We start from the raw sequence: 24,370 nt of genomic DNA, 5'->3' as shown, positions 1-24,370 counted from the left end.
GATAGATAGATAGATAGATAGATAGATAGATAGATAGATAGATAGATAGACAGATAGAGAAACAGACAGGATAAAGAGATGATATAAAATTTATTAAGCAAAATTTAGTGTGGCTAGGTGGCAAAATGGATAGAGGGTTAGGCCTGGAATCAGGAAGACTTGTCTTCCTGACTTCAAATCTGATTTCAGACACTTACTAGCTGTGTGACCCTGGGCAAGTCACTTAACCTTGTTTGCCTCAGTTTCCTCCTCTGTAAAATGAGCTGGAGGAATAAATGATAAATCACTCCAACATCTTTGTCAAGAAAACCCCAAATGGGGTCATAAAGAGTCAGACATGACTTAAAAAGACTGAACAAAAATAACAAACACCACTTATGTGCCAAGGACTATTTTAAGTACTGGGGATATAAATACCAGAAAGTAAGGAAGTAAGATCACGGATATTATATTCTAATGGGTGAATGTATCGCATATATTCTAGCACATGTACAGCACACACACATATAAGATATCACATATAGGGGAGCTAAAGGAGGGAAGAAAATGCCAATATCAAGGCATAGTAGAGACAACAAAGGGAAAAAGGCATCCTGACAATGTGAGGTGAAAAACTGGCAGGGTCCTTCCTAAAATGGTGATCCTAGAGAAGATCAATAATCAAGAGAATAGAGACTCAGGTTAGAGCTTTCTGCAGGATAGCAAGACAGGAAGAAAGTAGGAAGAGGATAAAGAGTCCAGAGAGTGAATCCAGGCATGAATGAGCATTCAGTAAGTTTTTTGTTTTTGCTTTTGTTTTTTCTACAGGGCCCTCCAAAGATAAGGCCAAGCACAAGTGTAGACAGGGGTTACAGTCAATAGTTTTGCTTTTTTTGTTTTTTTGTTTGTTTGTTTTTTGTGGAGAAGATACAATGCTAGAATGGTTTGAAATGGACATAGGAAATTGCAGTGGTGATAATTTTGGTAGTTAGAGTTTAACAGTAGGGAAAAATCTTTTGAGGGAAAAGGTTATAGTATGTAGAGTACAAAGGTGAGAGTTATGTTCAAGGTCAGAACTAGGAATGGAAAGAATCAAAGGGAAAGTTTTTTTTTTTTTTAAACAATCTAAGATCAAGCCAAATTCCAAGAAAATGTATGTTTCAATGAGTCAGGGAATCTACTTAACTTTCTTTGTACAACTCAGTGATCAAGCTGATTTCAATTTAAGCCCTGACATTTGGGACTAACCCACCATTTTTCTTGATTCTCAGAGTGACCTTCTGCTATGGAAGGCTCCTGTGGCTATCAAAATGTCACTCTTGCCAATGAGATGTTTTTGTAGAAGGGATAGGTAAAAATGGCTAATGAATTTAGGAAGTTTATAATATGGTACAGATAAATATATAAATATCCAAGATTAATTCATGGATAATCGTTCCAAAACACAATTATGATGGATTTTAGGTGACAAGAAGTGGAAGAAGGGATCTGTGAAAGCTATATTCCACAACAGGACTCTTTAGGCAATAATTCTAACACTTTAAAGTCAATATTATGGAAACAGATCATTCTTTGCCTGTAAATATCATGGAGGTTAAGTAACAAGTTTTACTACAGAATATGATTCGTTACTTTATTGGAGACATAAATGGCATTATGCAAACAAAAACACTTTTACATGTGAATTCCCAATGGTCCCATTCTACTGGACATTTTGTGCTAGAACAGAACAAACTTTATCCAGGGATAAGCTTTACATTGACTGTATGTTCCTTTATCTTACAAGTGAGCAAAACCCAGAAAGAGATACAACATGATTACATAAAGCATTAGGAAATAACAACAAACTATCACATGTTTAGAAGGGAGGAAAGTCCTAAAGGTACCTCACTTCCCTTTCTGTTTAGCAACTAACTTTTTTTTCATTTTTTTTTCTCTATAGATTCACTTGGAATGTATTTTGCAAAGTCTGTCAATATCCAGTATTTCAATTTGAACCTCACAGCTAACTTGTGAAAGAAGGCATGTGTCACTAGACCCATTTTGCAGGTCAGGAAATTGAGTCCAAGAAAGGTTAAGTATCTTGTCTTAGATGGTGCTGAATTACAGAAAATTGGAGTATACTGTCCCAAGACTAGCTTTCTTCTAGATCATTTATGCTTTTGAGAATCTGAAGATGACAAACATGTGAGTGTTACTTTTTAGGACTGGGTTAGACAGGAGGTAGGCATTTAACATTCCTGAAAGATTGCGTAGGCTCACTGTCATCACAGAGCATTGAGATGATTAGTGAAAAGCTTGAAAGCATACTAGAGACATTAGCCTGATTCGCGCTCATAAATGCGTTTTGGAGGGAAAGCCAAAAACTTGGAGAGGCTTCTAAGATCACTGGATTCATTCCAATTCCCATTCTTCAGAAAGTTCCCAAAGAGGTACTGCCTCCCCAGTGTTTGTCAGGCAGCTTAACTTAGTCCTCAGTTTCTGAGCCATCTTAATCATCCTTCAAAAATGCAGCCATATAGGGTCTGTACTAAGCCCACATCCCTGAAATAGAGCATGACGGACCAACATCACGGGCTCTTCTTTGTCTATAAATCAATGGTGTTTCATAGAATAAAAAAAGGAACATGGAGTCATTAAGAGGCAAAAAATCCAGCCATGGATTACTAAGGAGGGGAAGAAAGTACTGAACCTGTAGTCAGATAAGACCTTCATTAAAATTCTTCCTCTGACATTTTCTAGTTGTGAAACATTGAACAATTCATTTAATGTTGTCAAGCCTCAGTTCCCTTATCTGGAAAATAGAGATGATTATAATGCACATAGTCAGTTTCCTCATCTAGTTCTCCTCTAGCTCCAAACTGAAAAATTTATAAAGGTAAAGTGTTATAGTGTTAATTGTTATTATTTTCAGGAGTAGGGCAAGTCCTACCTAGCACTGGTTTTATATGAAAGTGAAATAGGCAGATCTACATGATGTGATTTGAAGGCTATCATTTCCAGCACTCCCCCAAATTCTGCTCCACTAAATTGGCCAAGGCATGGAGTACACAATATTAGGTAATCATTCCTTTGGATTTAGTATAGTGGAAAGATTGTTGGTCTTAGGACCAAAAGACCTGGGTTTGAGTAACTCCGTAACTTTGGATAAATCATCCAACACATAGCACAGTGCCTAACACATAGTAGCTGCTTAATAAATCTTGATTCAATGATTGATTGATTTCACCTGAGGCTTGGTGTAATATATCTGTTAAATGGGGATCCTATTTCACAGTGTTATTGTCAGATAATGATTGTTATAGGACATTACTCAACTACCTTATGTTGAGTCAGCTTTACCTCAAATCTTTTGTACTGGAAGGAATCAGGATATTCTTTGGCTTTACTTTTAGCATACCTGCAAATATCAGCCTCATAAAAAAAGAAAAACACTTTGCTCTAGAGAGTGGTATGTAATGGGGTCCATAAGGATATATATTTTAGAGAAATTCCTAGTTCAATAATTACTATGACTTAAATAGCTAACATTTACATAGCAATTTCTATGTACCAAGCACCAAGAAAAATATTTTATAATTATTATTTCATTTGATCCTCACAACAATCCTGGCAGATCTATTAATCCCCATTTTACAAATGAGAAAACTAAAGCAAATAGAGGTTAAGTGACTTGTCCAGGGTCATACAGATAGCACACGTCTGAGGCTGGCTTTAACCTAGGTCTCCTTGACTTCAGAGCAGCTAGGTGGTGCAGTGGATAGAATGGTGGTCCTGGAGTTGGGAATATTTTCTTTTCCTTTTTCAAATCTGGGCTCAGACACTTAACTGACTGTGTGACCATGAACAAGTCACTTAACCCTGTTTGCCTCAGTTTCCTCACTTACAAATAAAATGAGCTGGAGAAGGAAATGGCAAACTACTCCAATAGCTTTGCCAAGAAAATCCCAAAGGGGTCATGAAGAGTGGACACAACTGGGAAAAAAACAAAAATGAAAACCCTAAACTAAACAAACAAAAAAACTTCCTGACTTCAGGGCCAGTGCTTAATTTAATGAACCACTTAGCTGCCTCAATCGAATGTAAAATCATATAAAATATGATTTTACATAGATTGATCTATATCAAGCACATGGACTATTAGGGGATAATTATCTTAACATCATACAAATCCATCAATAATTATTTCCATATAATGATAGTAGAATCTTTAACAACAGTCCTATAAATGTAAGGCATATAATTATTCCTATAAAGAAGTTCACAATTGATACCAATTCTATGCCAGTGAGGCTAATGGCCTTAGATACTACTTATTATTTTAAGGAAAGTTCCATTTATTGCTATGCTTTCTAGTGTTTTTCACAGGAATGAATGTAGTATTTTGCCAAAAGGCTTTTTCTGCATCTATTGAGATAATCCTATGGTTTTTGTTGGTTTTGTTATTGATTTGGTCAATCATGCTGCTAGCTTTCTTAATATTGAATCTAACCTGCATTTCTGGTATAAATCCCACCTGGTCATGGTGTATGATCTTTGTGACATATTGCTATAATCTCGTTGCTAGTATTTTACTTAAAATTTTTGCATCGATATTCATTAATGAAATTGGTCCATAGTTTTCTTTCTGTTTTTTTTTCTTCCTGGTCTAAGTATAAGTACCATATTTGTGTCATAAAAGGAATTTGTAGGACTCTTTTCTTGGCCTGTTTTTTTAATTGTTATAATAGTATTAGAATTGTTCTTCAAATGTCCACTTTTTCATAAAACCAGCTTCTAGTTTTATTTATTAATTCAATGATTTTCTTACTTTCATTTTTCAATTTTTCAATTTTATTAATGTCTCCTTTGATTTTCATATTTTTCCAATTTGGTGTTTAATTGGGGAATCTTTAATATGTTCTTTTTCTAGATTTTTTTAGTTGCATATCCAATTCATTGATTTGTTCTTTCTCTATTTTGTTAATATATACAGGTGGGGACATAAATTTTTCCCTTAAGTAATGCTTTGACTGCATCCCATAAATTTTGACATGTTGTCTTCTTGTCATTCTCTTTAATGAAATTATTGATTTTTTCTGATTTCTTTTTTGTCTCACTCATTTTCTAGGATTAGACTTTTTAGCTTCTGATTAATTTTAATGTTTCCACAGCTCTTTATTAATTGTAATTTTTATCACATTATGATCTGAAAACTATCCATTTAATATTTCTGCTTTTCTGTAGAGGTTGTGAGGTTAATATTCCATAATACATGGTCAATTTTTGTGTGGCCATATGCTGCTGAGAAAAGGGATATTCCTTTCTATTGACATTCAATTTTCTCCAGAAGACCATCATATCTAACTTTTTAAAAATTCTATTCATCTCCTTAACTTCTTTGTTTTTTTTTTTTGAGTTAGAATTATCTGGTTCTGAGAGGGGAAAATTAAGGTCCACCACTAGTATATTCCTACTGTCTATTTTCTCCTATAACTTATTTAACTTTTCCTTTAAGAATTTGGATGCTATACCATTTGGTGCATATATGTTTAATATTGACATTGCTTCATTATCTATTATACCTTTTAACAAAATGTAGTTTCTCTTTATTGCTTTTAATTAGATCCATTTTTGCTTTTGCTTTGTCTGAAATCATAATTGTTCACCTTGCTTTTTTTTTAATTCATCTGAAGCATAACATATTCTGTTCTAGCCCCTTACCATTGCTCTGTGTGTGTCTCTCTGCTTCAAATGTGTTTCTTGTAAATAATATACTGTAGAATTCTGATTTCTATTACACTCTCATCTAGTTCCATTTTATGGTTGAGTTCATTCCATTCACATTCACAGTTATGATTATTACCTTTGTATTTCCTCCATTCTCCTTTTCCTCCCTGTTTATCCTTCTCTTTCTCTCCTTTCACTATGTCCTTCCTCAAAAGTGTCTTGTTTCTGACCACTGCCTTCCCCAATCTGCCCTCCCTGCTATCAATCTCCCTTTCTTTTATGCCCCTCCCCTCCTACTTCCATGTAGGGTAAGACAGATTTCTATACACAACTGAGTGTGTATATTATTCCCTCTTTGAGACAATTCTGATGACGGCAAGGATCAAGTGTTGCCTGCCACTCCCCCCATTTCCCCCTGCACTGTAAAATGTCTTTAGTGCCTCTTTTTTGTTTATGTGAGATAATTTACCCCATGCTACCTCTCCTTCCAGTGCATCCATCTTTCTCACTCCTCAATTTTGTTTTTTGGGGGAGAATATCATCCCAACATAGTTAATATATACCCATATCTTTGATCTATGTACACTCCTTCTAACTGCCTAATAATAAGAAAGTTCTTGAAAGTTACAAGTATCATCTTCTCATATAGAAATGTAAAAGTTTACCTTTATAGAATCCCTTATTATTTCTCTCTCCTGTTTGCCTTTTTATGCTTTTCTTGAGTTTTGAATTTGAAAGTCAAATTTTCTATTCAGCCCTGGTCTTTTTATCAAAAATTCTTGAAAGTCCTTGATTTCAATAAGTTACCATTTTTCTCCTGAAGGATTACACTCAGTTTTTCTAGATAAAAGATTCTTGGTTGTATTCCTAGCTTTTTAGCTCTCTGGAATATCATATTCCAAGCCCTCTGATCCTTTAATGAAAAAGCTGCTAAATCTTGGTGATCCTGATTGAAACTCCATTATGTTTGAATTGTTTCTTTCTTGCTGTTTGAAATATTTTCTCCTCAGCCTGGGAGCTCTGAGATTTGGCTATAATATCCCTGGGAGTTTTCATTTTGGGATCTCTTTCAGGAGTTGATTGGTGGATTCTTTTAATTCTATTTTTACCCTCTGGATATAAGATATCATTGCAGTTTTTTTATGATAATTTCTTGAAATACTATGTCTGATTCTTCTTTTGATCATATCTTTCAGGTAGTCCAAAAAATTCTTAAATTTTGTCTTCTCAATTTATTTTTTCAGTAAGTTTTTTTTCCAATGAGATATTTCACATTTTCATTCTTTTGATTTTGTTTTATTATTTCTTGATGTTTTGTGAAGTCATGAGCTTCCACTTGCCCGATTCTAATTTTTAGGAATTATTTTCTTCAATGAGCTTTTGTAGTTCCTTTTCCATTTGTCTAATTCCACTTTTTTAAATAGTTCTTCTGTTTGGTAATTTTTGTACATCTTTTTTTTTTAATTTGGCCAATTCTGCTTTTTAAGGAGTTCTTCTCTTCAGTGGACTTTTATACCTCTTTTACCAGTTGGCCTATTCTGTTTTTAAAGGTGTTATTTTCTCCAGTAATTTTTATGCACCACTTGGAAGACACAGAGGGGGCAGAGCCAAGATGGCGGAGGGAAAGCAGTGACTTGCTACAGCTCTCCCCAAACCCCTCCAAATACCTATAAAAAATGGCTCAAAACAAATTATAAAGCAGCAGAACCCACAAAAAAACAGAGCAAAACAAATTTCCAGACCAAGACAACCTGCATGGCTGATCGGAAAGGTATATTGCCCTGGGCTGGGAGAGGAGCACAGTTTGGCATGGGCGTGCAGACCGCAGCAACCCTAGAGAAGGCCCCAGAGGACTGAATTGCGGGCAGCTGTGGCGGTGTCTAGACTTCTCAACCCACGAACGCCAAAGACAACTTAGAAGGTCAGTGGGAAAAGTCTGTTACTGCGGTGAGAGAAGAAGCTAAGTTTCAGCCACAAGTCCAGAGCATGCCCTCAGGGGCAGTGGCTGCCTCCTGAGCTTCTGGCCCACAGACTGAGGGGGAATCAAGTGGCTGATCAGAGGGGGATTTCAAGGATCTCTTTGCCAGGGCTGAGGCAGAGATCTCTTGCTTTGCCCATGCTTAGATCTGAGTCACAGTTCTGAGGGGCGGTCCTGGGGCAAGGAGGAGTGCTAGCATGGTGGAGTTTGTGGTGGTGGTGGAGAGGAAATACCTCACCCCTTATCATAGCACCTTGGAAGAACTGACACTTTTCAGGTCCCTAGAAGTATCTCTGAAAACAGCTGTACAAACCCCCGAAGCTTGGGACAGTACATTCTCCACATTGGAAACAGACTCTTACCTTAACAAAGAGTTTAAAACTCAAGTAATTGGTTGGGATCAGGAGCAAGCTGCGCAAAAAGAGTCAGACTATATTATCTTACTTTGGTGACAAAGAACATCAAAACATACAACCAGAAGAAGAAAACAAAGTCAAAGCTCCTACATCCAAAACTTCCAAGAAAAATATGTATCAGTCCCAGGCCTTGGAAGAGCTTAAAAGGGATTTTGAGAAGCAAGTAAGAGAAGTAGAGGAAAAACTGGGAAGAGAAAGAGAGTGATGCAAGAAAATCATGAAAAGCAAGTCAACAGCTTGCTAAAGGAGACCCAAAAAAATACTGAAGAAAATAACACCTTAAAAAATAGCCTAACCCAAATGGCAAAAGAGGTCCAAAAAGCCAATGAAGAGAAGAATGCCCTAAAGAGCAAAATTGGACAAATAGAAAAGAAAATCCAAAAGATTACTGAAGAAAATACTTCCTTAAAAATTAGAATTGAGCAATTGGAAGCTAGTGACTTTATAAGAAATCAAGATACTGTAAAACAAATCCAAAAGAATGAAAAATTAGAAAACAATGTAAAGTATTTCATTGGAAAAACAACTGACCTGGAAAATCGATCCAGGAGAGAGAATTTAAAAATTATTGGACTACCTGAAAGCCATGATCAAAAAAAGAGCCTAGACATCATCTTTCAAGAAATGATCAAGTAAAACCTCCCTGATATTTTAGAACCAGAGAGCAAAATAGAAATTGAAAGAATCCACCAATCTCCTCCTGAAAGAGATCCCCAAAGGAAAACTCCTAGGAATATTGTAGCCAAATTCCAGAGTTCCCAGGTCAAGGAGAAAATATTACAAGCAGCCAGAAAGAAACAATTCAAGTATTGTGGAAACACAATCAGGATAACACAAGATTTAGCTGCTTCTACATTAAGGGACCACAGGGCATGGAATATAATATTCCGGAGGGCAAAGGAGATAGGATTACAACCAAGAGTCACCTACCCAGCAAAACTGAGTATAATTCTTCAGGGGAAAAAATGGTTATTCAGTGAAATAGAGAACTTTCAAGCATTCTTGATGAAAAGACCAGAGCTGAATAGAAAATTTGACTTTCCAATACAAGACTTAAGTGGAACATGAAGAGGTAAACAGGAAAGAGAAATCATAAAGACTTATTAAGGTTGAACTGTTTACATTCCTGCATGGAAAGATGATATTTGTAATTCATGAGACCTTTGTCAGTATTAGGGTAGTTGAAGGGAAAAAATTATATGTATGTATATAGATAGATAGATAGATAGATAGATAGATAGATAGATAGATAGAGGGCACAGGGTGAGTTGAAGATGAAAGGGTCATATCTGGAGAATAAAATTAGGTGAGAGAGGATTATACTAGGAGAAGGAGAAAGGGAAAGGTAGAATGGGGTAAATTATCTCACAAAAAAAGAAACAGAAAAGAAAAGACTCTTATGGTGGAGGGGAAATGGGGGAAGGTAAGAGGGAATAAGTGAATCTTATTCTCATAGGATTTGACTTAAGGAGGGTATAACATACACACTCAATTGGGTATGGAAATCTGTCTTACCTACAGGAAAATAGGAAGGGACGGGGACAAGAGAGTAGGGGGACGATAGAGAGGAGGACAGATTGGGAAAGGGGATAATCAGAAGCAAGTACTTCTGAGGAGGGACAAGGTCAAAAGACAGAATAGAATAATTGGGGGGGTGGGATAGGATTAAGGGAAATAGAGTTAGTCTTTCACAGCATGTCTACTGTGGAAGTGTTTTGCATAACTGCACATGTATAGCTTGCCTTTTCAATGAGGGTGGGTGGGGAGGGAGGAAGGGAGAAAATTTGGAACCCAAAGTTTTAAAAACACTTGTTTGAAAAAAATGTTTTTACATGCAGCTGGGAAATAAGAAATACAGGAAATGGGGTACAGAAATCTATCCTGCCCTACAGGAAAATAGAAGGGGAAGGGGGGGGGAGAGATAGCAGGGAAAGCAGACTAGGGGAAGAGGTATTCAGAATGCATGCCATCTTGGGGTGGGGGGAGGGGTGAAATGGGGTGAAAATTTGGAACTCAAAACCTTATGGAAGTAAATGTTGAAAACTAAAAAAAAAAATTAAAACCAAAAAAATAAAATAAAATAAATGTTTATGCACCCCTTTTACCAAGCTGTTGATTCTTTGTTCATAATTTATTTTTGCATCATTCATTTTTTCTCCCAGTTTTCCTGTACCTCTCATATTTGTTTTTTAAAATCTTTTTTTTTTTCTTTTGCTCTTCCAGAAGATCTTTTTGGTCCTGAGAGCTATTCACATTTTTTCTTTGAAGTTTTGCATTGTTTGATTTTGTCATCTTCTTCTGAGTTTGAGTTTTGATCTTCCCTGTCACCACAGTAGCTTTCAATGAGCAGGTTCTTTTTTGCTGTTGCTGTTGGCTAATTTTTCCAGTCTATTTATTGACTTTTAACTTTATGTTAAAGTAGGGCCCCATTTCTTGGATAGAGGAGGTACTATCTCAAGCTTCAGGTCTTTCTTGCTGATGCTCTCAGAGATAGTTCTGGGTTGGGGTTTAAATTTTCAGTTCTTCCAAGGGGGGTGTGATATAAGGAGAGCTGTGGTCACTACCACCCTGGACTGTGCTTTGGTCTGTGAGATACCACAAGCACTCTTTAGCACCCTGGAATTGTGATAAGAGCCCCTAATTCTGTGAGTGTTCCCCCTCACCCTGTGAGTGTGATCCAGAACTGGATATCAACAATGCAAGACAGTCTTACTCCCAATGTCAACAAATGATCCCCTGTAATCTGACCAGTTGTCCAACCCCCTTTCCATCTGTGCTGGCACAACCTGCGCTCAATTGCACTCCACTCACTCTCCAGTGAGACACATCTTCCCTGTTAACTCTTTAAGTTGTCTTAGGCTTGAAAACTGTTTCACTCTAATCTTTTGTTGGTTCTGCCACTCCAGAGTTCATTTTGAGGTATTATTTTTAAGTCATTTGGAATGAAATTTGGGACAGTTCAGGCAAGTTCATGACTTTATTCCACCATCTTGTCTCTGCCCCCAGTGTTCATTTCTTAAGAATTTACTAATTGCTGGGTATTGTTGTCCCCCACACCTGGAATGCACTCTTTCCTTATCTCCAATTTTTAGAATCCTTAGCTCCTTTTAAGACTTATCTGAAGTTCTCTTTTTGGCCTGAATCCTTTTCTGATCCTCTTGGCCTAGTAGAATATAATCTGCATGAGGGAAGGGACAATTCTTCACTTTGTCTAACTTCTCAGAACCCAGCACAATATTATGCACATAATAAGAATGAAATAAAATGCTTGTTAAATTGAATTAGATTAGATTCCCTATATTCATAACCATTTTAGCTTGACTTGATTTATCAGAGAATATTGTCTCTATATGAGAATGAAATACCACTATTAACTTTTAATGGGGATATAAGGAGAGCTAGAAGTCCATAGAATAGGGAGCTGCCTGTGTGGGACAAACATGGATGGAATGCTGAAGTAAGGTACCTTGGACAACTGAAAGCTAGAATGAGGATGCTGCCAACCTGGGTATGAGAGCACAGAGACTGTGTTAAGGAACCCTGGAAAAAATAGGTGGGGAATTAGTGAGGAAAAAGACAATCAGAAAACTTCTTACACTTGATTATAAAGTAAAGAATAAGGGCAAGATACATATATACATACATAGATATATACCTATCTATATATGTATTTTACACACATACATACACAGTGCAGATATTTGTGAATATGTGTGTGTGTGTGTATATATATATATATATACATATATATACACACACATATATACACATTTGCAAAAATACATATATATTTTTATAAGTTGAAACAGTTGCTAAGGAATTATGGAAATTGGTATGGCAAACAAGGCAGCAGTTATGAATCCCAAACTTTAAGAAACTAAGGCAATATCAAATGGTGCTGTGGTTTTTTATAATGGCCTCAATGTAGCTACTTATAATGGTATTAGACTCTTTAGTTATGCCTTATTTCAATATAAAGCATCAATTCTACACTTAACAGCTGCCCTGGGTTTTGAGTAGTGCAGGGTAGGTACATTATGTACAGTTCTGCTTGGTACATTCAGTAAATTATTTATATTTACATTCCAAAAGCATAAATTATTTGTATTTTGCTGCATTGTTTCTTCAGCAGCTAAAATAGGCCCAAACTCTAGTGAGCTATGAGTACATGCCTCAAAGGACATCCACAGACCAGAGCAGGCTGTTGAGTATTTAACTGCTGAAACAACTAAAAAATGAGAATAAAGCCTTTTCTTATAATGTTCCCTCCTCTTGGATCATGTTTGTAAATATATTGTTACACTATTTCTGCTAACAGTTGTCCACACCCAGGCATCCAGAACTGACATTAATGAAGGATAGTGCATGTCTCTGGAATTACCTCTTTCCCCTGGTTTGATTCAGTCAGATTAAACTGTTCTCAGTAAAATAAAGCAAGCCTTCTAGTAGCACTTATTAGTCATTAACAAACTAATATAGAATTTTGAAAAATGCAGCACAGGACAATGCCCAAAGATATTGCTCATTGTGTTCTCATCTCTATGGCAAGGGCTACCTTGAAAGGTGATGGCTTCCCTTTCTTTGGAAGTCTTCAGGATTTGGTTGGATAACCACTTGTTGGGTATGTTATACTGGCAATTCCTTTCACTAATTGGTTGGAATAAATGACCACTGAGATCCCTGTGAACTCAAATTCTGTCATCCTTTATACTTTTAGTAATTCAAATAAGTATGGAAATGGTCAGCTGGGTGGCAAAGAGGATAGAGCTCTATGTCTGGAGTCAGACAGACCTGAATTCAAATATGGGATTAGATACATAATCGCTATGTGACCCTGGGCACTTCACTTATTCTCTGGGTATCTCAGTTTCTTAATCTATAAAATAATAGCTATAATAATAATAGCTATAATAATAACAATTACCTCATAGGATTGTTATAAGGATTAAATGAAATAACTATAAAGTATTTGGCACAGTGCCTGACTTATAGTAAGTGCTATATAAATTTCAGTTATTATTATTAGCTATTATAAATATTATTTGGAATATTCAAGACCATCAGAAGAATATACATAGTTCCATAAATGCATTTCAGTGAGACTTTTTTGGAATATCAAAGGAAAATATATAGAGGTAAAATGTAACAGGAGTGGACCTGGGGAACCCCTGATCCTTTGGATTGGGGTACCTTTTGTTGCTAGTCCCATAAATCCTCAAACAAGGTGAGATCACATGTATGCCTCTCCATAGAGCAAAAGTACATTTCCACCTCCACACGAGGCACCCTCAATCAGGAGATCAAGGGGTTCTCCAATACATATATAACTAAATTGAAGCTTTTTTCATATATATGCAATGATGCAAAGTATAGAATTGACTTCCCCTACAAATAATTTCAGAAATCCTTTCCTCTTCTTTTCATAATAACTCACATTAATAGAGCACTTTAAGATTTGCAAAGTAACTTCCTCACAGCAATAATTGGTAAATCACTCCACATTACAGAAAAGGAAATACAGTATTAGAGAGGTTGGAAGTATGAAGTAGGATCTCTCCTAGCACAAAGTCTCACACCCTTCTGTTATTCAACACTATCTCTCATGGTTTGGGACCATGTGCATTTCTAAAGGTATCTATTAACATAAATATTGTGTACTAAAATAGACTTGTCCTTTGTCAGCATAGTTGAACTGTAATGGAGATAAGGCCTTTTGTTTACCTTGAAAGTCTGCATTTCAGAGAAAACATAAAGAAGTCATACAAAAAAAAAAAACAGAAAAAAGAAAACAAATAAAAAAAAAACCTGACAACATGAAAATATCAAATGGGAAATGAAGGGAATATGCAAACACGATACATAACTCAATTCCTGAGTCTTTTCCTCTGGAATACAGGCCAAGTTGGAAATAACTGAAAGAATTCACCATCTGTCAGCTTTCTAACATTCTATGGTGAAGGAATTAGAGACATTCATCCTTTTCCTAGTAAGGGAAATGTCCTTAGGAAAAGCACATGTTTAAAAGTAATGTCACCCCTAATTGGTATCCTTCAGAGACAAGCTCAGAAACCAGTCCAAGCATAAAGCAAATGGAGATTAAGCTAGCCACTCATCTGAAGTGACTGTCCCATCATCCAAGGCAACACAATGCTGCCTTCAAAGTGGCAATAATTCAAGGAAATGCTCACATTTCACTGGTGAAAATTCCATTTGAAAGAAAAGTAAATGACTATTTCTAATGAAGAGTTTCTTCCTAAAAAAATAAGACAAATAAATAAATAAAAATCTAAACCAAAACAAAACCCTTTTGTCAAGAGCACCGACTCTGGATTCAAATCTTACCCCTGATGTTTACCATTTGTGACAATGGATAAATTATTTAATCTTTCTATGTTTCAGTTTCCCTATCTGTAAAATAAAGGGATTGGACTAGATGTCCTATGAGTTCCCTTCCTACTCTAATATCTTTTATCCTTATATTTACAACTAATAATAAAAACATAATAGATGGCTATATTAGTAGCTAATTGATGCCCTAGAAATGCACTCTAGTTTCAAGGAGAGGGAGAAGAGGGGACAGAATTAAACTTGAAATCTCATCTCTAAAGATGACCAGACAGTGTATTTTAGACATTAAATCATTTTATTCAACATCACCTAAATGTAACTGCATATAAAGGAAATAACCCTAAGCACATTCATTACCTAAATCATTTCCTAAATTGAAGCAAGATTTTTTTAGTTCCTGGCTGTCTGCATGCAACTAAGCACAGTTCCTTTGATATCAAGTTCTAGAAAAAAGGGATGTGCTTCTGGCTAACACTCTGCTGCTTCTGTGGGTTAATTTGTAATTTACTGAGCAAAAAGACTTAGCAGGACAATCTAACCTAAAATTTGTAATTCATTTATGTGGGTATATTTTCCTTTTTACACTTATTCCTTCTGAGGAAATTGCAAAAAGATACCTGAATAGATGTATAATATGTATATACACATGTTCACACATATACACACAATGTAAATATACAAATAGAAGTGGGCATGTATATATCCCTTTAGAAGTTGAATAGCTGACTTGCCACATTTATTACAGCTGTGAAGTCCTTCATGATACAAGACTTATAATTTTTCACCTTTAACAACGATTTCCCTCAGAATATTCCTAGATTTGGAGAGAACGGCATCACAACACTGAAAGTACACCCAAGTAACATCACTGCTCACTTACTAACAAATGGGAAAGGATCAGAAAACTGAAGCATGGCTTTCATTTTATTTTTCCCAAGCCATCCATTTCCAAGTCAAGGCCAAAAAGACCATTTAAGGTCTATAGAACCCTCAAAGGGTTTTTAACCACAAGGACTATTATACTGACAACATAAATAGTTTACCTTCATTTCTCCTCCTCCTCAAATGTGAGCTTCTGTATAGCACCAACATATCAGAAAATAAGTGAATGTGGTTGTGATCGACAAAAGAAAAAAGAAAGGAAATGTGTCGATTAAGTCAAATTGCTATTCATTTTAGTAATAGGTTGTCCTTCATTGATGCTTTCAAAAGAAATGGAGCAGCATAGGAAAGAAAAGATGGAAACTGCTCATATTGTTCAAAGACAAAGCTATTGAAGCCCTATGCATGCTGGTCAACAGATGTCCTTGTACCCAGCACAAGGCCACAATTCACTTTATGGGTTATGCTAATGGTAGAGTCAGAGTGGGAGGTAACTCAAGTTGCTCTTTCATTAATAGATTGACAACATTGCCCTATTGAAAGTACTTAAGTCTTCACTGAAGCTAACCTCAAGAGATGTAAATTAATTCTAAAGGCCAATTTTGTGATATCTTTTGAACATGCCTAATATCAACAACGATTCTGTTGATCAAGGAAAGGTATATTTGTAACTTAGGCTGATCACTTTGCAGATGGTAATGTTATGCTTTAGATATTTAAAAAAATAGGTTGCATATTATATTTATGAGATGAGCATACATAAATACATATGTATAATATATAACAAAATATATGTATATATTTAAACTGCACAAGAAAATTTGTCTTGAAAAATTATTCCATTAAATCATTTCATTTTGTCATTGTAACCTGTTCCTGTGCCTTTGCAGACTAATTATATAAACTGGTACATCGTAGAATCTTTATACAATTGGGTGTTGACAGACTGATCTGGGGGCATTTGTAAGTAGCCCTCACACAAAGAAACATCCTACCCAGGCATTGCAACAATTCATTTCTACACACTGAGACTTCTTTAATTTCTTTAACAACCTTGATTTTTTAATGAGATCTCTCTGTAAAAAGCAGGGAAATTTACAAGGTTTAAAGAGGGGTAGCTCTCTTTACGCTCAGCACAGGGAAGGTGGCCTCCTCCAATCAGGCCTTCTCTTTTCTTTCTGAGGTCCAAAGTGTGGCAGTCAAAAGCAAAGAATGACTAACTCTGGCAGGGAGATTAGGTGGGTAGGACTTATTTCATTTGGAGGAAGGTAGGGCAGGGGCATGTAGTTCTGAAATTTTTATCCTTCACAACCATTCCCCTTGTCTTCTCTCTCTTCTTATCAAGTAATTCCTTTCTGTTGACATTAAAAGGCAAAGCTAAGCAGTATCACAGTGGCTTTTAATAGAGAATTGAGTCTGATCTTTTAGAGATAAGAGAGAGTTGTCTTCTATCTGCTAGCTGCATCACTTTCACATGTTAACATGTCTCCCAGAATAGCTGACATGCTGTCGACATGCAATAATAACTGTGCTGATAGCAATAATAAAAGTGGAATTTGTGACTGCCTATGATTATTTTAAATATCCTTTTCCACCACTATTTACAGTCTGAAAGAAATTTTGCATGCTTTAATCAAAATGAATCTTAACGTTAATATTGATGTTAATGACATATTCAAAATACTTAATTCCCAATCATTGACAAATATGTTTCCAAAACACGGTGCTACCTGCCATAAGGTTCACTTTATTCAAATACTTACATTGGTATAACTTTTTTATTAAGTTCCATCAAGGAATACGTTACATGAATCAACCATCTGTGCTCACTTGCTAACACACTTCTCCAACTTGAAGCTTAATCAGCATTTTCATTTTATGTTTAGCTTTTGGGTACAGCTGCCCCAGTCTACTCTGCCAATTTTGCCAACTTGGTTTTGCTTTTCCATCATAAGATCAAACTTTTGCCTTATCTTGAAACTCAGAAAAATAGAAGCAAAGGGGGTCATGGCTTGTATCAAAATGCACAGAAACTTTATTTGACTTTAGTAGTTCAAACAAGAAACTTTGAATTTTATCAAACTTTGTTTATGTCATTAATTGCATTGGATTTTTTTAAATTTTTACTTTGATGTTTGACATAGTCAATCACTCCAAAATATTTCCACAACTTATTAAAAAGTATCTATCATTCTACCTATTATGTTAAAAGAAGTCAATGGATAAACTCATGAAAGAGATTTAAGGAGTGCCTAAAAATCTTTAATTCCATATTTCCATCATACGTGAGGGTTAATATTTCTCTGGGAGTAATCAATACATAAACACATACATACAAGATATAAAGAATAAATGAGTGGATAGAGTACCAACCCTGGATTCAGGAGGACCTGAGTTCAAATCCAGCCCCGACACACAACACTTACTAGCCGCGTGACCCTGGGCAAATCACTTAACCCCATTGCCTAGCCAAAAAATAAGTAAATAAATAAATAAAAGAATAAATGGAGGGTCATCTCAGAGAAGATGCAATAGAAGACTGGGCATGGGGTGAACAACAACAATAACAAAAAGGGTGATATTTTAGCACTTTAAGTCTTGAAGAAAACCGGAAAAACTATTAGATACAGATGATAAGGGAGAATGCATACAGATACAACAAGCACATTGCATTTTTGTTTTGCTTTGCTTTTATAAGGATAGGAAAGTATTGGATATGTTACATGCAGGAGGGAAGGAGTCAGTAGAAAGGGAGAGACTGAAGAGTGAAAACAATATAAGGTTAATAGTGGGGTCAGCTTGCTAGAGAATATAGAAGGGATAGCATAAATACTATATAGAGAATATGGCAACCCAGACAGATTTGTTTTCCTTTCTAAATTTCTGTAGTCTTTATTGTCTACCATCATTGTGTAACTTAAGGGAATACTGCCTTTCACCGTTATATAATTAACTTTTGTAACTGGTTCTTCCAAAGAACCCCTGGAAGTCAGAATCTTGGTCTTCCTTTGTTTGCCCCTTCTCACTGCCCCCAACATCTAGTACAATGCTGAAAATGGAGGTTTCCCTCAGTAAAAGCTGATTGAATAGAATTGGACATATGACGATCCTTTTTTTTTCACTTTGCAAAAGCAAAATTTTTCCTGATAGAAATGAGCTGTTTAACAATGAGAAAAAGACATAGAGATACAGATACCTTTTATGGTTTGAGGTGAGAAGCAGACTAAGAAATTTGACTTTCTTTCATTTCAATAATCTATATATTAAATACTATGTGGTCAGTGCCATGCTAGGCATTGGAAATACAAATACAAATAACATTTGGTCCTTTCCCTCAAGATGCTTCAAATTTAACAAGGGAAATAAGGCTTATTAGTGTAAAGTAATAAAAGACACAATAAGTCCTTGTTGTTTATCTTTCACTCCAGAAGAGCACCATGACATCAGAAAGATGATGCCATGACTTGCAACAGAATTGGATTTAAGTGGTGGAGGGCTGTGCAAGATCACCAACCTCACTTTCTCCTCTGGAGCCATCTTGGTCCAGTGGCCAGATATGGATCAGGACAACTGGAGAAGGTACCCTATAATAAGTGCTATAAGAAGGAGGGAGAGAGAATTTCTTCCCCCAAAGGTCCATGAAAGGAGAAAGGGAGGATCAGGGAAGGCTTTCTGAAGGACTTAGCATGAGAGCTGGTCTTGGGGGATGTATGCTATTTCAACAGATGAAGATGCCAGAGATGTAGTCCATGAAAGGACTCCAGGAAGAGAAAATAATATGAGTCATACAGTAAAGTCTCTATACTTAAATTCTTATCATTTTTTGAAAAGTTTTGTTTTGCATTATTTTTATTTTTATAAAGGATCTGAAATAAACAAAGAACTTTAGGGGTAATGTTAAAGTTTATTTTACTTGAAAAAAACTTTTAATAGCTACAGAGCCTCAAAACATTAGGGTGTACAAACAAGAGTCAATGCTACAATGCTACAGGGGCTGAAGTTATTAAAAAGCTCAGCAGAGAACATCTGACAGTGTCCTTTCAGATGCTGGACCATAACCTAAGTATCATTTTAGGATTGTACAGGAAACAACTTTGATTTACTTCTTTAGTTGAATCTGACTGATTAAAAATCGTTTGATGTGTGTATGTATGTACACATATATATATGCATACATTATACAAATATGCATGCATATGGGTTATGCATATGTATATGGGCATATATATTTTTACTTTCTTCTGTTTTCCTTTGAAAGATACAAATAAATTATTCTCAGCAGCTATAATCATAGCATCAATCTCTACAAAAATGATTCAAGGCATAGAAGCTTATTTACTTCATGCTTTACTGTGGGCCTACAGGCAGCCTGATCCACATAAGGGAACACTGCTTTGTGATTGTCTCCAGCATCCAAGCAAAACCTTTTACTCACCTGCTGCTTCAGGCTGTTGAGCTTTTTACCTGAATTGTTCAGACAATTGCTTCAACTGTGTTGTATTTGGTTGTCTGTTATAATTTCTGGAGGCCACTTGTTTATGTGTTTGAGGAAAAGGGGGAGAGAAAAGGTGAGGGGGAAGGAGAAGGGGAGAGGTAAAAGGGGGGGCATGAAGAAAGAAAAAAAGAAGAGGGGTCTGGTGGATGAGGAAAGTTGGTGGCAAAAGTGAGGAGAGCAGGGAGAGCGGGGGACGAGAAGGGAGAGGGATAAGGATAAAGGGAGTCTACATTTCATCATTCCGACAAGATATTTTGCAAATCTCCCTTTAATTGATTAAAAAAAATCCAGATTAACATCTAACTGAAATTACATTGTTAAGTTTTCTTCTCTTCCAAATAATGGGGTTGAGGATTTCAGTTTGAGGTTGATACATACGGGAATATAAATTTTATGATAGTTGGTGGGGCATGGATAGCTCTATGGCCATGGAATTCAGGATTTTGTGTTTGGGAAACACATTTTACCACCAAATGATCCTGGATGTAATATACACTATTAGCCTAAAGTTATGCATTCGCCAAACAAACGAAAACCCCAGGTCGTTTCTAACTCTCTAATGGACACACAACATTACTTTCTTTATCAAATGGATGAGTTTTGCCTCCCTATCTCCCCCCTTTATTCTAGTTCACAAGTCTTAAGAGATGATTAAAGTGCTTTGTTGTAGGCACTGCTGATAAGAAATGATAAATTGCCTGGAGTATTTCAATAACCTGCCATAACCTCGAAGCCTATATGTAAGGAATTATGAATGAATCCCTTTGTACAAGTGCCACCTTCTCCCATAAAGGCAAGCTAGATTATTGGAGGCTCCTTTTTTTTTTTTCTTTTTTACAGAGGAAGGAACAGAAGAGAATAGGAATGTGGACTCCCATTACCCAGACCTGTGAATCTCTGAGCTCATTCAAAATCAGGGTTGCAGTAGGTTAGTAAACTCTTTGTTCTGATGTACGGATTAATATCAGAAACTGATTATTTTAGTTAACCAAGTGTTCTTTTATCAGGATCTTCAATGAATGCATTTTTTTAAAAAAATCTTTCATTACTCACCTTTGCCAAGATAATCACATCAACCCTACTGAGAAGGGAATTCACATTTTGGAAATGCAGTTAATCCTTTAGCTCTGTAAAGACTCTTTAGTCAATAACCTCTTTCAATAGACTAAATGATACCCCAAGAAACCGGAGGAGTTAATGTACCTTCAAATGGTGAGCAATTAACTTTTGGTAGATTCATACCTCCCCCTCCCTTATATCTATTGTTGTATAATTTTGTTAAGAAAAATGAATCTGAATGTAACATTTTATGAAATGACCAGCTTTGTGGATCTTTTTTTTGTCTTGTTTGTTGGTTTATTTTTGCCTCACATTTAATATAATAAGAGGCAGCATGGTGTGGTGAATAGAAGATCATTCCCCAAATCAGGAAGATCTGGGTTTAAGTCTTGGGTAGTAGCTGGGTGACATATTATATACAGAGAGTGCTGAATTTGGAATCAGGGAGTTCTGAGTTTAAAATCTGTCTCAGATACTGTGTTACCCTGGATAAGTCACTTCACCTTTGTGTACCTCAGTTTCCTCATCTGTAAACTGAGGGAGTTGAACATTATGGTCCCTATGCTAAGGTTCCTTCTAGCCCATGATGATGTCCTGCCTCTGATATGGGACCATAGGAAAGTGATCAAAATTCTCAGATTTCTTGGCAGCATTCTAAAAATATTAGAGAAGTGATATGCTAATCTGTATTAGTGAAGGGAGTTTCCACACCAGGAGTTCTATACTTTATTCCCTGGGACACTGGGTTCTGATTAGTGAGCATTCATGACACTATCTGGAACTAGGTCAGTCCTGCCACTTTGCAGTAATTTCCAAGCCATGAAACCACACACATACCACCATCTTTTCCTCTTTCTAATTCTTGATATGTTGCCTTCCTGTCTTAGAGTGTAAACTCCTTGAGAGTAGAGAGCCTTGGTTGCTTGTATTTGCATTCCTGACAGTTAGCATGGTATTTGGCACTCAGCAAGGTCATAATAAAAAAAAAAGAGGGAGGGGAGCAGCTAGGTGGTGCACCAGGCCTGGAGTTAGGAAAATTTGAGTTCAAATCCCACCTGAGATATTCACTAGCTTTGTGATCCTGGGCAAGTCATTTAACCCCTATTAATGAACCTATTCAGTTCCCCATCAGTAAAATGGGTACACACTGGAGAAGAAAATGGCAAACCATTCTAGTATCCTTGCCAAGAAAACCATGGCCACTGAAACGACTGAACAACAAGAAGTTCATAATAATTTTTTAAAGTATTCATTTGCCAATGAAATCACACACAAACACACACAGTGACAAAGACAGAGAGACAAGCTATGATTTAATTATCAGTAAGGAAAAATTTCAAGTGAGGTAAGGAAATTTCCTCTATCACTGAAGATCACCTTCTAAGCAATTTGCCTACAGCACTGAGACATTAAGTAACTAATCATTGTCACCTAAAGTCAAGACCCAAGTCTGTGTCTTCATGGATTTGGCCAGCTCCCTATATGCTACACTGTGATTGCCTCTCAAATTCCATGTATGTGGATAAAAGTGTTTCTATATCTATGTACATACATACAAACATATACAAAATAAACTGGAAAAAATAAAAGGGTTGGGATTATATGACAAAATATGGCTGTCACAAAATATAGCTGCCATTTATTTTTTTCTGGGGGGATGCCTCAATGGCAAAATGAGGGTTAGGTGGTAAAGCCATTTCTAATATAAGGACATTTGCTTCTTTGAAGATTCTTTGAAAGAATAAGACATGAAACTCTTATACTCCCCAGTGATATACAGTCTTCTAAAAAGTTGAAACAAATTATATGTACAGCTTGTGTGTAACTTATTCAGTATTAAATGAGCAATAACATTATATCTCAGGTAATATTGGAGATTAATTTAGAAAATATTGTCTTATATGTGTCATATATAATGCTATGAACATCCATTGAGGTCCAACTGCCCCTTACTATATTTGGTTGACTCTTGATCCATCAGTAACTGTTTATTAAGTTCTTTCTATGTACCAGGCACTGTGTGAGGGATGGAATGGAATAAGATCATTAGAAGGCTATAATTTCAAACAAGAGTTGACAAGGGCCATTATTAGTGTGATGGGTACGTGAGGTAGATGAAAGAAAGGATGAACATACAAATGAAAAAATTTTACATCAGATTGGGTAAGAAGGATAAGCAGTCAAGAATGACAGTGAGGTTGTGAGCCTGTATGACTGGGAAGGATGGTGTTTCCTGTGATGGTAAGAGAAAACTTGGGAAGAAGGAAAAGTGTTGGATGGAAATAAGAGGTTAATGGGTTTTATTTTGGACATGCTGAGATTGAGTGTCTATAGGACGTCCAATTTAAAATATTCAAAAAGCCATGATGTACACTCCTATTCAATAAACTCCAGTGATTCCTCATCCTCATCACCTCAGGGTCAAATAGAAATTTCTCTTTTTTTTCCATTTAAACTTCTTCATGACCTGGAACCCTCTGACTCAAGTTCAAATCTGGCCTCAGACACTCAGTGGTTGTGTGACCTTGGCATATCACTTAATCTCTGTCTGCTTCATTTACTTAACTGTAAAATATAGATCATAATAGCACCTATTTCACAGGATTTTTATGAGGATCAAATGAAATTAAGATTTGTAAAAGCATTTAGCACAGTGCCTGGCAAAGCTTTACAAATGCTTATTTCCTTCTTTCATTTATCCTGTATATAGTATACAAAGCCATCTCCAGTTATCCTGCCACTCGACCCAGATGGCTCCAGAGTAGAAAGTGAAGCTGGTGACTTTGCACAGCCCCTCCCTCACTGAAATCCAATTCACCTGCATGTCATGGTATCACCTCCCCGTTGTCCTGGTCATCTTTGAGAACAAAGGACAAACAACATATAATACACACACACACACACACACACACACACACACACACACACACACACATAGTTTGCATGCTGTCTCTTACATTAAACTGTGAGCTCCTTGAGAGCAGAGACTTCTTTTTGTCTTTATTTTTTATTCCCAGAACTTAGCATAATGCCTGGCACATAGTAGGTGCTTAATATTGATTGGCTTTTTTATAAGCAAAGTTCAGACCCTTGGAAGTAACAAAACAGCCCAAGTGGGGTACACAAACACTGAACACAAATTAGAAAAATGCAATGTCAAGAGACTATTTTATCCTTGCTATTTCCTTATCCTTATATTAGGTGAATGGTGAATTGGTCTGTATCTGTTACAGTTCTTCTCATAGCTATCTAAAGATAGAGAGGACCTGAAATATTATTTTAATAAAATATTCCAGTTTCTTGATGTGTGATACCATTACGTGAAGATTGGTCTTGGCCACAATTGTAAAATTTGCATACCCCATGTCTGTATATATACACATATAGTTACCCTAGTAAAGAGAAATCGATGATAGATACAAATAGATACACATATAGATAGATGATAGATAGATAAATAGATAGATAGATAGATAGATAGATAGATAGATAGATAGATAGATA

Source organism: Vombatus ursinus, unplaced genomic scaffold, assembly GCF_900497805.2.
Source record: "Vombatus ursinus unplaced genomic scaffold, bare-nosed wombat genome assembly UNPS02014861.1, whole genome shotgun sequence".
Taxonomy (NCBI): Eukaryota; Metazoa; Chordata; class Mammalia; order Diprotodontia; family Vombatidae; genus Vombatus; species Vombatus ursinus.
Note: the sequence above shows the minus strand (reverse complement) of the source record.